This window comes from Bos javanicus, chromosome 22 (assembly GCF_032452875.1).
Source record: "Bos javanicus breed banteng chromosome 22, ARS-OSU_banteng_1.0, whole genome shotgun sequence".
NCBI lineage: Eukaryota > Metazoa > Chordata > Mammalia > Artiodactyla > Bovidae > Bos > Bos javanicus.
Genome location: NC_083889.1, coordinates 9,354,970 through 9,368,296, shown reverse-complemented (window position 1 = coordinate 9,368,296; position 13,327 = coordinate 9,354,970). Strand labels below are relative to the sequence as shown.

At 38.5% G+C, this 13,327-nt stretch overlaps 1 non-coding gene across 1 annotated transcript; it reads left to right on the top strand.

Annotated features, from left to right (window-relative positions):
• The first annotated feature begins 12,641 nt into the window (after positions 1-12,641).
• LOC133235806 (U6 spliceosomal RNA) lies at positions 12,642-12,744 on the top strand. Its single transcript, XR_009732670.1, has one exon. It is a non-coding gene; the product is annotated as a U6 spliceosomal RNA (small nuclear RNA).
• Positions 12,745-13,327: the final 583 nt, after the last annotated feature.

The following is a 13,327-nucleotide window of genomic DNA, read 5'->3' as shown; positions in this document are numbered from 1 at the left end:
TTTTCTCTCTGTGCTCTTTAGGCTTTATTCTAATTTACCGTCTCTTTTTTCCTGACCTCTACAACCTCCTGTTAAGCAAATTAAGAGAACTTTACAATTTTAATTCTTATGCTTTCACTTGTAGAACTTTCATCTCACCTTAAAATTTCTGTTGTAAGTTTCCCCACTGATCACCAATTACAACCGTGTGTGTGTGTGTGTGTGTGTGCTGTATTTGTTAATGTTGTTGCTGTTCAGTTGCTAAGTCGTGTCTGACTTTTGCAACCCCATGGACTGCAGCTGGCCAGGCTCCTCAATCCCTGGAATTTTTCAGACAAGAATACTGGAATGGGTTGCCATGCCTTCCTCCAGGGGATCCTCTCAACCCAGGGATCAAACTTGCATCTCCTGTGTCTCCTGCATTGGCAGGCTGATTCTTTACCAATTGTGCCACCTGGGATGCTAAATGTGTTTCTTAGCTGCTTTAAACCTATCGAGGCTGTTTCCTACATTTGTGTCATACTGGAGTCTGTTCTACTGACTTAAAAAAATAATTATTGGCCAAGTTTTGCACTACTTTCATATACAATACTTTTAGTTGTATGTTGGAAATTTTGAGTGATGTGTTTTAAAGAACTTGGAATACCTATTTTTCTATGTTTTCTACAAATGGTGATTGTTTTTCTTCTGGTAAACAGATAGTATTGGCAGATTCTTTTATTTTTGTGAAATTTGGTTTTATTATTATTCATTTATTATTCTTATTATAGTGAATCTATTTTATCTTTTTACTTATTCCTAGAAAGACTCCAGTGTCCTTGCCTGGAGAATCCCAGGGACGGGGGAGCCTGGTGGGCTGCCGTCTCTGCAGTCGCACAGAGTCAGACACGACTGAAGCGACTTAGCAGCAGCAGCAGCAGAAGCAAATTATGTAATATTTGTTACTTCCGTTTAGTTCTCAGCTCACTAAAGACTACTCCAGTAGGCCTGTTAGAGTTAGTGGATTAACTTGCATGTTTCTTTTATCTCATTATGACAAATATGATTTCCTATTGTCTAAGGTTTGTCACCCTGCTTATTTAACTTATATGCAGAGTACATCATGAGAAACGCTGGACTGGAAGAAGCACAAGATGGAATCAAGATTTCGGGGAGAAATCTCAATAACCTCAGATATGCAGATGACACCACCCTTATGGCAGAAAGTGAAGAGGAACTAAAAAGCCTCTTGATGAAAGTGAAAGTGGAGAGTGAAAAAGTTGGCTTAAAGCTCAACATTCAGAAAACCAAGTTCATGGCATCTGGTCCCATCACTTCATGGGAAATAGATGGGGAAACAGTGGAAACAGTGTCAGACTTTATTTTTTGGGGCTTCAAAATCACTGCAGATGGTAACTGCAGCCATGAAATTAAAAGATGCTTACTCCTTGGAAGGAAAGTTATGACAAACCTAGATAGCATATTCAAAAGCAGAAACATTACTTTGCCAACAAAGTTTTGTCTAGTCAAGTCTATGGTTTTTCCTGTGGTCATGTATGGAGGTGAGAGTTGGACTGTGAAGAAGGCTGAGTGCCGAAGAATTGATGCTTTTGAACTGTGGTGTTGGAGAAGACTCTTGAGAGTCCCTTGGACTGCAAGGAGATCCAACCAGTCCATTCTGAAGGAGAGCAGCCCTGGGATTTCTTTGGAAGGGATGATGCTAAAGCTGAAACTCCAGTACTTTGGCCACCTCATGCAAAGAATTGACTCATTGGAAAAGACTGATACTGGGAGGGATTGGGGGCAGGAGGAGAAGGGGACGACAGAGGATGAGATGGCTGGATGGCATCACTGACTCGATGGACGTGAGTCTGGGTGAACTCCGGGAGTTGGTGATGGACAGGGAGGCCTGGTGTGCTGCGATTCATGGGGTCACAAAGAGTCGGACACGACTGAGCAACTGAACTGAACTGAACTGATTGTCTAAGGTCTGAAAATAATTGCCTCAAATTGTTTTTCCAGTTTTACAATTTTTTTACAGTTTTGAGTACAAGTATAGTATCATTTACTTGCTAATTCTAATTGTTCACATCTTTACTTTGCATTACTTACACCTTCAAAATGTCTTCCATAGTAGCCTTATAAAATCTGTTTCTCTCATTATCTTGAACTTCTACTCATTATATTATGTCTTGGTGTCACTGTCTTTGGGTTCATCTTAATTCCAACTATCTGGTCTTCTTGAACCCTAATGTCTGTTTCCTTCTTCAGATTAGTGAAGTTTTCAGCCAATATTTCTTCAAATAACTTTTCTGGTCCTTTCTCTCTCTCTTCTCTTTCTGGGCCCCTATAATATAAAGGCTGTTTCACTTGATTTTGTCCCAAGGTCCTTTTAAGGTATCTTCACTTTTTTAATTTTCTTTTTTCTATTTGTTGCACTGTCCTAATGAGTTCCATTGTTTGGTTTTTCAACTTGCTGTTCTACTTCATCCAGTCTGTTGTTGAACCTTTTTAGCATATTTTCAGTTCACTTATTATATTCTTTAGGTCTGTGACTTCTGCTTCATACTTCCTTACATTTTTTATTTTTTTGTTGATGTTCTCATTGTGCTTATCCATTCTTCTCCAGTGTTTTTGAAACCCATTAGACCATTGCTTTCAACACTTTATTAAGTAGATTCATTATATCCGTTTCATTAAGTTCTTTTTCTGAGGGGTTGTCTTATTCTCTTATTTGGAACATATTCCTTTGTCTTCTCATTTTGCCTGTTTGTTTATAGGTAGCAGGCAAATCAGCTATCCCTCCCAGTCTTGAACGAGTGTGTGGCTTTGTGTAGGAGGATTCCCGTGGGGCTCAAAAGTGCAATCTCCTCTGGCCACCAGAGGTGGATACTGAAGTGAAGTCGCCTATTTGGGATGCATGGGCCACCTGTTGTGGTGTGGAGATGCGGGGGCCCTCGTCCAGCCCACTGCTGTGGCACATGGGTGTGGGCTGGGCGTTTGGTGGGACATGCCTCCCTACTCTGCTAAGTTAGAGAATTCCAAAATAGCACCTGTCTTCACCAGCACTGACATGCAGAATGAGATACTGACTGCCTTTTATATAAAATAATTTAGCTTTTTAAAAATCATTAAACCATATTTAGTTGGGTGTTTCTATTACTTGTCATGAAAACAAAATAACTAAAGTGTTTTATGGAAATGAATCAAATAAAATACATCAGGGGTCTCTGGTACAGTTAGATTTTAAATAAATTTTTGCAACCCCACTTAAAAGAAATAGGTGAAAAACCCAAAACAATTATTATTCACTCTACATCTTTTTTTATCCTGTACCCAAGGATAAAAATACCTCTTTCTGCCTTTCTATTTCTTGTCTCCTTAGAGCAGTTCTTAACTATTATGAGCACAGGTAGAGGACATCTGAGCTATATGCTATCAGTTTTAGAAATGGATAGAATGGGAAGAGAAATTTAATTGGCCAAACTGAGACCCAGAAGTAATTAGTAGAGTGAAGCAAAGAATACCTGGCTAAAGAAACAAATGTATTGTAATTAGGCCAATTATCCTAGATGTAGCTCATCAGCTTGTAGTGATAAAGGCCATTAATGAGCTTTGTCACTGACAGCTTACTTTCTAATCTTAATCCTTTTTAGCGTTATTAGCTTTAATGCTACTTGCACAAAGATAAGTTAATTTATACTGAAATTAAATTGAAAAATAATAAGTAATGATTGCTGCATTTGAGCAGAATCTTATAAGGTTTCTTTCCTTCTGAAAAACTTACTGAAGGCAGTGCAAAATGTCCACGACTTTTTGAGCAGGTGAAGGAGAACTAGAGAAACATTTGTTAAAGGAAGTACTTACAGATATTCTTGAGGACAGTTATTAAGTTTATAGTTAGTATAATTTAATAAAATGATCAATAGCTGTTTATTTATCAGCTTGTAGTGATAAAGGTCATTAATGAGCTTTGTCACTGACAGCTTACTTTCTGAGATATCAGCATGTTATGTTCTGTCTGCCATTAAGAAAATTCTTCAAAAGGCCAATCTATAAAGACCACTAAACATAATTGTTCCATACCCAGACATATAGTACTAAGACATCTGTACAAATCTGCTAATAGCATCTTGAATTATTGAATTATGGCCTTTATCAGTTCAGTTCAGTTGCTCAGTTGTGTCCGACTCTTTGCGATCCCATGAATCGCAGCACGCCAGGCCTCCCTGTCCATCACCAACTCCCGGAGTTCACCCAAACTCATGTGCATCGAGTTGGTAATGCCATCCAACCATTTCATACTCTGTCGTCCCCTTCTCCTCCTGCCCCCAATCCCTCCCAGCATCAGGGTCTTTTCCAATGAGTCAACTCTTTGTATGAGGTGGCCAAAGTATTGGAGTTTCAACCTCAGCTTTCTATACATCTTATTAAATCAGACTTTTTTATCTGAGCCTTAGAACAAAAAATTACTTGAGTGACAGCTTTTTACATTCTAAGTATGGTGCATAGCTAATGCCTGCCTGGATGCACAATTCCCTGAACATAATGGACGGTTTAGGGCATGGATGCATGGTTATTTCAAGAGTCATAGTTGAGAGAGTTTGATAGAGACAGGAAATATTTTTAGAAATACATTTGTCTGACCCTTTATTTAGGCACTTATATGTTTATCTATCAGCACATATTGAACCACTAGTTTGTGTATAGATTTACCTGGATCTAGGTTTAAAAGTTGGAGAAGGCAATGGCACCCCACTCCAGTACTCTTGCCTGGAAAATCCAATGGACGGAGGAGCCTGGTGGGCTGCTGTCCATGGGGTCGCTAAGAGTCGGACACGACTGAGCGACTTACTTTCACTTTTCACTTTCATGCATTGGAGAAGGAAATGGCAACCCACTCCAGTGTTTTTGCCTGGAGAATCCCAGGGACGGGGGAGCCTGGTGGGCTGCCATCCATGGGGTTGCACAGAGTCGGACACGACTGAAGTGACTTAGCAGCAGCAGCAGCAGGTTTAAAAGTACTATGTTTTAAAGTACTGAGAAAGAGCAGGTGACCTTAACTTGTTCTATTCCACTGAGGAAGTTTTTTTTTTTTTAAGATTTCACCACTAAATATCATGATATCCATAGTTTGTGTGGATGTACACTACTTCCTACACTAGATTAAGAAATGTTCTATCAAATTCTAATACATTAATAATACCTTCTTTCATGAACAAATGTTGAAATTCACTAAATGAGTTTCTACTGTATCTACTGAGATGTTACTATGCTTTTTCTCATGTGCTTGGTTAAATGGCAAAGAATAATGACTCATTCTAAGACCTCTATTGATATAGTATACATAAAAGAAAGTTAGCATATTAAAAATATACCATTTAATCAATTTTAAGATATATATACAAAAAAAAAACAAAATTGAGATCATCATTATAGTTACAATGGAGAACATATCTATCACTCTTGAAAGTTTCATTGTACTTCTTTGTATACTCCATTTGACCATAGTAAATAATTTTAATATAAATCTGTCAGTAACAACAAATAAATGTAAAAAAAACCTTGTGCTATATCTGAGTAACATGAATAATGCAATTGATATATAAATCAGTCTATCTTGAAACTGTAGAATACATATATTTCAAACACACATAAAACAGTTATAAAAATTAAGAATATGCTGAGCCACAAAGCAAGTTTCAACAAATTTCAAAAAGCTGAAATTCCTTTGAGATATTCCTTTATAAAATTAGAATGAAGGCTTTATGTCTTCTCCACCACAAAAGCATAGACTTAAATATTCAGGTCTAGGCCATCAGAGATAATCACACGCTCCAGAAAATATGCAGCAATCAGTTCTCAGTACTATTCTAAATTTGCTTTTTCTCCTAATCTGTAACCTCTGAAGGTTGTCTTATTTTACATAGATCATACATTCTACCCAGGACTCTTTAGGTGTCCTGTATCAAGATGCTTTTCTTCAGTCATCTCAGTCACTGTGTTACTAGAATTGAAAATCCAGTTTTGTTACTTTAAAAGTCATAGCTGTCAAAACTAGAATCTAACATATAATTTAAAAATACAGGGAAAAAAAACCCACAACAACTTCTATTTTTGAGTTCTACACTCTCCCTTCACACAAACATAAACTATAGTTTAAATGAGTGCTTAATTATACGCTGGTAAAGTTGCTAGAGGACTTGGCAGACATTCTACTTTTAGAAGCACTCCACACAAATTTGTATATCACATTTTACATAATGAAGACTACTTCCCCACCTCTTACTAAAGCAAAGTAATAATAATGATAATAATACACTTCTTAAAAGAAAGCTGGGGCTATATCAGGAAGGTTTAGTGAGTTGGGACAAGGAACAAGTTAAGGGTGTCACAAAGCAAAGGGATACACTCTAGATAGAAGAGGAAAGACTTGAGATTTTGCAGCCTCAATTAGATTCAGTTCAGTTCAGTCACTCACTCTTGTCTGACTCTTTGCGACCCCATGGACCGCAGCATGCCAGGATTCCCTGTCTATCACCAACTCCCAGAGTCTACCCAAACTCATGTCCATTGAGTCAGTGATGACATGCAACCATCTCATCCTCTGTCGTCCCCTTCTCCTCCTGCTCTCAATCTTTCCCAGCATCAGGGTCTTTTCCAATGAGTCAGCTCTTCCCATCAGGTGGCCAAAGTATTGGAGTTTTAGCTTCAGCATCAGTCCTTCCAATGAACACTCAGGACTGATCTCCTTTAGGATGAACTGGTTGGATCTCCTTGCTGTCCAAGGGACTCTCAAGAGTCTTCTCCAACACCATAGTTCAAAAGCATCAATTCTTCAGTGCTCAGCTTTCTTTATAGTCCAACTCTCACATCTATACATGACTACTGGAAAAACCAGAGCCTTGACTAGACAGGCCTCTGTTGGCAAAGTAATGTCTTTGCTATTTAATATGCTGTCTTGGTTGGTCATAACTTTCCTTCTAAGGGATAAGCGTCTTTTAATTTCATGGCTACAGTCACCATCTGCAGTGATTTTGGAGCCCCCCAAAATAAAATTTCTCGTTGTTTCCGTTGTTTCCCCATCTATTTGCCATGAAATGATTGGACTGGATGCCATGATCTTAGTTTTCTGAATGTTGCATTTTAAGCCAACTTTTTCATTCCCCTTTTTCACTTTCATCAAGAGGCTCTTTAGTTCTTCTTTGCTTTCTGCCATAAGGGTGGTGTCATCTGCATATCTGAGGTTATTGATATTGATGTTGGCAATCTTGATTCCAGCTAGTGCTTCATCCAGGCCAGTGTTTCTCATGATGTACTCTGCATATAATTTAAATAAGCAGGGTGACAATGTACAGCCTTGACGTACTCTTTTTCCTATTTGGAACCAGTCTGTTTTTCCATGTCCAGTACTAACTATTGCTTCTTGACCTGCATACAGATTTCTCAAGTGGCAGGTCAGGTGGTCTGGTAAAAAAGATAGTATACTCATAATCTAATTATGAGATATTATTTTATGACAGATGACAGATTCTCTGCATTGTTGAGGGAAACTCACAAAATTTACACATACGACCCTCTAGTCTTTCCCCTGAGTCCACCCGTGTGGAGTTTCACGTATGGCTGTGCTCAATTTTGCAATTTCCAAATTAGGATATAACTTTAAACTATAGTTTGAGAAATTGTCTGAGCACATGGGTGATGAGTCTTACTTTTTCTGTTGTTTGAAATAAAGTTATCAGAACAGCAGAACTTCATGCTTCCAAGTCTTGGTTTCTGTTTCTGAAAATGCTGACTTGCTCAAGAATGCCTCATTAGTCTTTTCACCAACATAATGCTAATCTGATTAATCCTGCCTGCATGCTTAGGTATGTGGCAAGGTGCCTACTTTACAAAAGCATCTTGTATGCAAGGTGTAGGAAAAAAATCTTTCTTTTGCACTGATTTTGGCCAAAGTGACTCTGTGCTATTTCTGAGTCTGGCCTTTAATACCACAGATAGTTTCTCTAATGATCTCTTGGGGACCTGAGCACCATGTAAGATGTCCCATTATTTCTCCACATAATATGAAGAATCTCTATTACTCTATCATAGAGAGGAAATTTCATGTGAGATCAGCCTTGAAGACAATAGCCATATAAATGAAGCCATCTTGCATGCTCTAGACAAACCCAACTGTCAGTTAAACAGCACTGAGTGACTCTGGTGGATACCACAAAGAGCAGAAGAAGAATCACCTCTGTGCATACTAAGTGGCTCAGTGATGCCTGACTCTTTGCATCCTCATGGGCTGTAGCTGGCCAGGCTCCTCTACCTGTGGGATTCTCTAGGCAAGATTACTGGAGTGGGTTGCCATGCCCTTAACAGCAATAAATAAATGGAACACCTCTTAAGCAGTATTTATCTGCTCTGTCAATACTTGGAAAATATGATTATCTTGGATATGGAACTTCCCCCAGCAACTACATTGTTCAGGAGTGAAGCAGAACTTGGACATTTGGACAAAACTAGCTTCTGAGAGGAGCAGAATTCAAGTCAAAATTCAGGTCGCAGAAAATGCGACCTCAAATGAGATGATGAATAATCGCCTGTTTTCAGTTTTCCAAGTCAACTGTCATCTCTGGGGAAATTTGTCTAGCAGAATCAGGACTCTCAATATGAAATCCAGCCCAATGGCTGTGACAAGATACACACTGGCAAATGCAAGCAAGAGCCTCTTTCTAGTGTAAACACCGTCCTAATCAACCTTACCAATTAGAAACCTGGACTCATGGAATTTCGTATAAGAAAACACTAGAGTTTCTAATCACAATGCCTGTGTAATAGGGCACTATTATTAGCTCTCAGTCACCAGAACTGAGGCAAGATACAAGGGTATCCACAGTTGATAGATCCATAATAGATCGGAAAGCACTGTGCCACTTATTAAACTATTGTTGCTTAAAACAAAATCCATCCGTCCTCTAGAGTCATCTCTGATGCTGGGGCTAGGAATCAACAATTAGATTTTTCCTTTTAAGGTGGTTTCTTGCTGTTGTGTGCTAGTAAGGGCACTGGGCAGAACAAATAGAGGTTAGCTTGGTGGTTGCCTTATGGTTCCTAAAAGCAACACATCAGCTACAGCTCTTCAACTTGGCAGCATGGTTCAAGCAGCTGTTGGATCCAGTTTTTAGCTTCTTTCAGTGCTCTGAAATCCATCTTCCCACAAAGATCTCTGGTATGTGGATTTTTCAATTTCTCCCTGTGAGGCTGATAGTTTTTTCCACGTGTATATTCAGGCTCTCTTTCAGGTATGTTAACATTTAATATTAGTATATTTTTCTTCTGAACTGCTCTTTTATCACTATAGAATATCTCATTTTATTTTTGGATAACAACTCTTGTTCTAAAGCCCTCTTTGTCTAATATGTCTCTTATTGTTACAGGATGCATGCCATATATTTTTCTATATTTTGTTTTTAAATTACCACACAGACAGCATAGGGATCAGTCTTTACTTTTAAAAATGTAGTCTGAAGTTCTCTGCCTTTTAATTGGGAGGTTTGGTCCATTTATATTTAATGAGATAACATAAACATTTGAATTTATGCTTCCCATCTTAGTATTGATATATGTTACTGGCATCTGTTCTTTGTTTTACTCTTCCCCCTTTCTTATCTTCTTTATCATTATTTTTCAAAAATGAAGGCACAGAATTGTTTTTTGAAACATACTCTTGGTAAGGTACAATTTAGCCTTTCACTTCATCTCTTCATGAATATTCTTTCATTTGACACATTTCTTCCAGTTTTTTGTAAAAAGCATCAATTTATCCACTCTGGAAGATCTATCAGTGGGATTCAGCTGAAAGAAGAGACTGCTGGTATACCATTAGTCATCCTCTCCTTGCTCTGCTCTTGGGTCAGTATCCTTTATCTATCTTCCTGAAACTAGGTATTAATGTCATACATTGTCAAAGTGAGTGGTTCATTTTATATAATTTATAATATCAGGAAATATATTGTGAAATGCCATGCTTACTCAAGTACAGTTATATGACTACTAGTCTAGTACTTCTGTTAAAGAAGAAAATGTATTAATAGTTAGCTTGGCAGAGTTTAGAATTCCTGAGATTTTCTTTCTTCTTGTTCTACCCATCCTCTAAGGACTATCTTATATTTTTCTGTGGGTTCAGTAACCATTCATTTGCTGACTGCTACCAAAAGTATATGTCTTGGTCCCCAACTTCATTCCCAAGCTTCACTCCAACTTCATTCCCAAGCTTCACTCATATTTCCAAAAGTCTCCTAGATAATTCCACTTGAATGAATGTAGGTATGGCGAAAACAGCATATTAAAACTGAAACTTAAGATATTTTCTTCAAACTCACTACTCATTTAATTTCCTTCAAACCTACTACTACTTATTTCAAATAACGGGTTGGTCATTTACCTTGTTTTCCCATCTAACAATGCTATAGTCATATGGTTCCTATTTTTTTCTTTACCTGTATACCAAATTGATTTTTTGGTTGTTTTTGTTTGTTTCTTTGTTTTTTAATGTAGACTGTAAGTCTTCATTGAATTTGTTACAATAAATTTTCTGTTTTGGCTTTTAGACCATGAGGCATGTGGGATCCTAGCTCCCTCACCGGGAGTGAACCTGCACCCCCTGCAATGGAGGCAAAATCTGAATCACTGGACTGTCAGGGAAGTCCCCACCCAACTGATCCTTAATCCCTACTGAGGGGGTAAGGGATTATTCTACTCTTGTGGATAATTCCATTTCATCTGTGCCCTTATGGTTTCCACAGCCCCTACCATCATGCAGGCCTTCATGTCTCACCTACATCACCTCAGTCACATCTTAACACCCCACCAACATCAGCACTCCCTAGCACTGGATAGAAACACAAATTCTCAGGCACCACTCCAGGCTGATCCTTTCAGTAATTCTGCAAGGGCAGTGCAGCAACCACTGGTGATTCTGATGCAAGTGTGAAGACCACTGCTGGACACTAAGGATGATTTACACATTTGCTTTCCACCAACATGCTATCTTTAATACCAATACTCTTATGAATGTTTATCTTAATGATTGTCTGTATTTTTAAAGTAAATCCAATTTTATCTTTGGCACGTTATGATTACTAATAATTCTTCTAGCAAACACTAGCATCTGAATCAATATCTAAGTGGACCCTGACACCAGAGTTGACAACAAATGACCTACTCTAATAGTCAGTCAGCACACTTTGATCCAGAGGCCAAATCCAACTCATGCTCTGTTTCCATAGATAAAATAGTACTGTAACACAATTGTGATTATTTGTTTGCATGTTGTTTATGAGTGCTTTTCTATTAATACTATCAAGTCAGAGCAGTTACAACAGAGTCCATATGGCCTGACTCTGTATTTGACTTTTTACAGGAAAAAAAGTTTGCTGGCTGACACTGTCAACATGTATTCATTCATTATATATTTATTCACCATATGCTATTAATCAGGCACCGTTTCAGTAACTGAGGGTGTAGAGGTGAGAAACAGGGCATGTCAACTGAGGGACAAATATTTGAATGGGTGGTGGTGGTGGGCTGACAATAAACAAGCCTGCATGTGTGTGAGCTCAGCCAGCTGCTCAGTCATATCGGACTCTTTGGGACCCCATGACAATAGCCACTGTGCTCCTCCATCCATGGGATCCTCCAGGCAAGAATATTGGAATGGGCTGCCATTTCCTCCTGCAGGGATCTTTCTGACTAAGGGGTTGAACCCACGTCTCCTGCATCTCCTGTGCTGGCAGGTGTTTTCTTTACCACTGTGATACCTGGGACACCCCTAAAAAAGCATACATGTAAAAAATTAATAAGACATGTTCAGAAAGTGATTTGTGTTGTGAAGAAAATAAAGTGGGTGTGGTGGCAGAAAGAGACTGCTGGGAGGCAGCACCATCAGGTTAGATATCAAGAAGGCCCCTCAGGGAAGGCTGATATTAACTGAAGACCGCAGTGGAAACAATGAAATGCTGACAAGGAACGAGGTGGACAAAGATCTTGGGATGGAAAGGACTTGATTTGTCCTAAAACCATAAAGGCCAGTGTGGAGTCAACTAAACTCTGAGAAAATAGAAAATACAGGATTCTGGCTAAATGTTTGTGAGATTTCTGATCGATGATAAATTGCATTCTTTCATTTCCACTGTGTTTCACAGAAGGAAGCAATATTGATTAAGATTGCTTAGTATTCTTTCATGCTAATGATTAATGTTGGCTGCAGTGTGAACATAAATGATTTGTACAACAACACTGAAAAAACTAAGAAGTTCTGATTAAAATGGAAAAAAAAAGAAAAGATTTATGTCTCCTTTAGATGTGAGGCTAAAATATTGCTCCCTACTCATCTCCACCCTGATCAGGCCATTTAAGGTGGCAGAGTTACGTCAGACCTTAAAATTTTCCTCTCTCCAAACTCAGTGACATAAACAAATACAACACGAAACAAAAAAATCCTGGGAAAAACAAATGAAAAGAGCTGATGACTTGAACATGAACAATAAATGTTTTAAGAACATGTAAATTTCCTTCAAAGTTTTATGGAGAAAAAGTTGGGATTGGGTGCATAGTTGGAGGATGGTGGTTTGTTTGAAAAGAGAAATATGCTAGAGAAACATTGAAAATTCTCATAAGGATCAACAACTTGGTGTGTGCTTTGGCAGCAGAAGTATTAAAATTGGAAAGATACAGAGAAGACTAGTATGGATGATGTGTAAGAAAGATCTGAAAATTCATGAAGAAGACCATGTTTTTAAAAATGAGATAAGAGCTTGAATAGACATTTCTCCAAAGGTGAGATACAAATAACCAATGAGCAGGAAAAAATGCTCAACATTACTAGTCATTAGAGAAATACAAATTCAAACTATAATTAGTCCTTATGTCCTACCTATTAGAATAGCTACTATAAGAAATACAGAATATAACCAGTGTTGGTGAGGATGCAGAAAAACTGCACCCCATATGTACTGTTGCTGCAGTTCAGTAGCTCAGTCGTGTCCACCTCTTTGTGACCCCATGCACTGCAGCATGTCAGGCCTCCCTGTCCATCACCAACTCCTGGAGCTTGCTCAAATTCATGCCCATTGAGTTGGTGATGTCATTCAACCATCCCATCCTCTGTCATCCCCTTTTCCTCCTGCCTTCAATCTTTCCCAGCATCAGTCATTTCCAGTGAGTCAGTTCTTTGCATCAGGTGGCCAAAGTATTGGAGTTTCAGCTTCAGCATCAGTCCTTCCAATGAATATTCAGGACTGATTTCCTTTAGGAATGACTGCCTTGATCTCCTTGCTCTCCCAGGGACTCTCAAGGGTATTCTCCAACACCACAGTTCAAA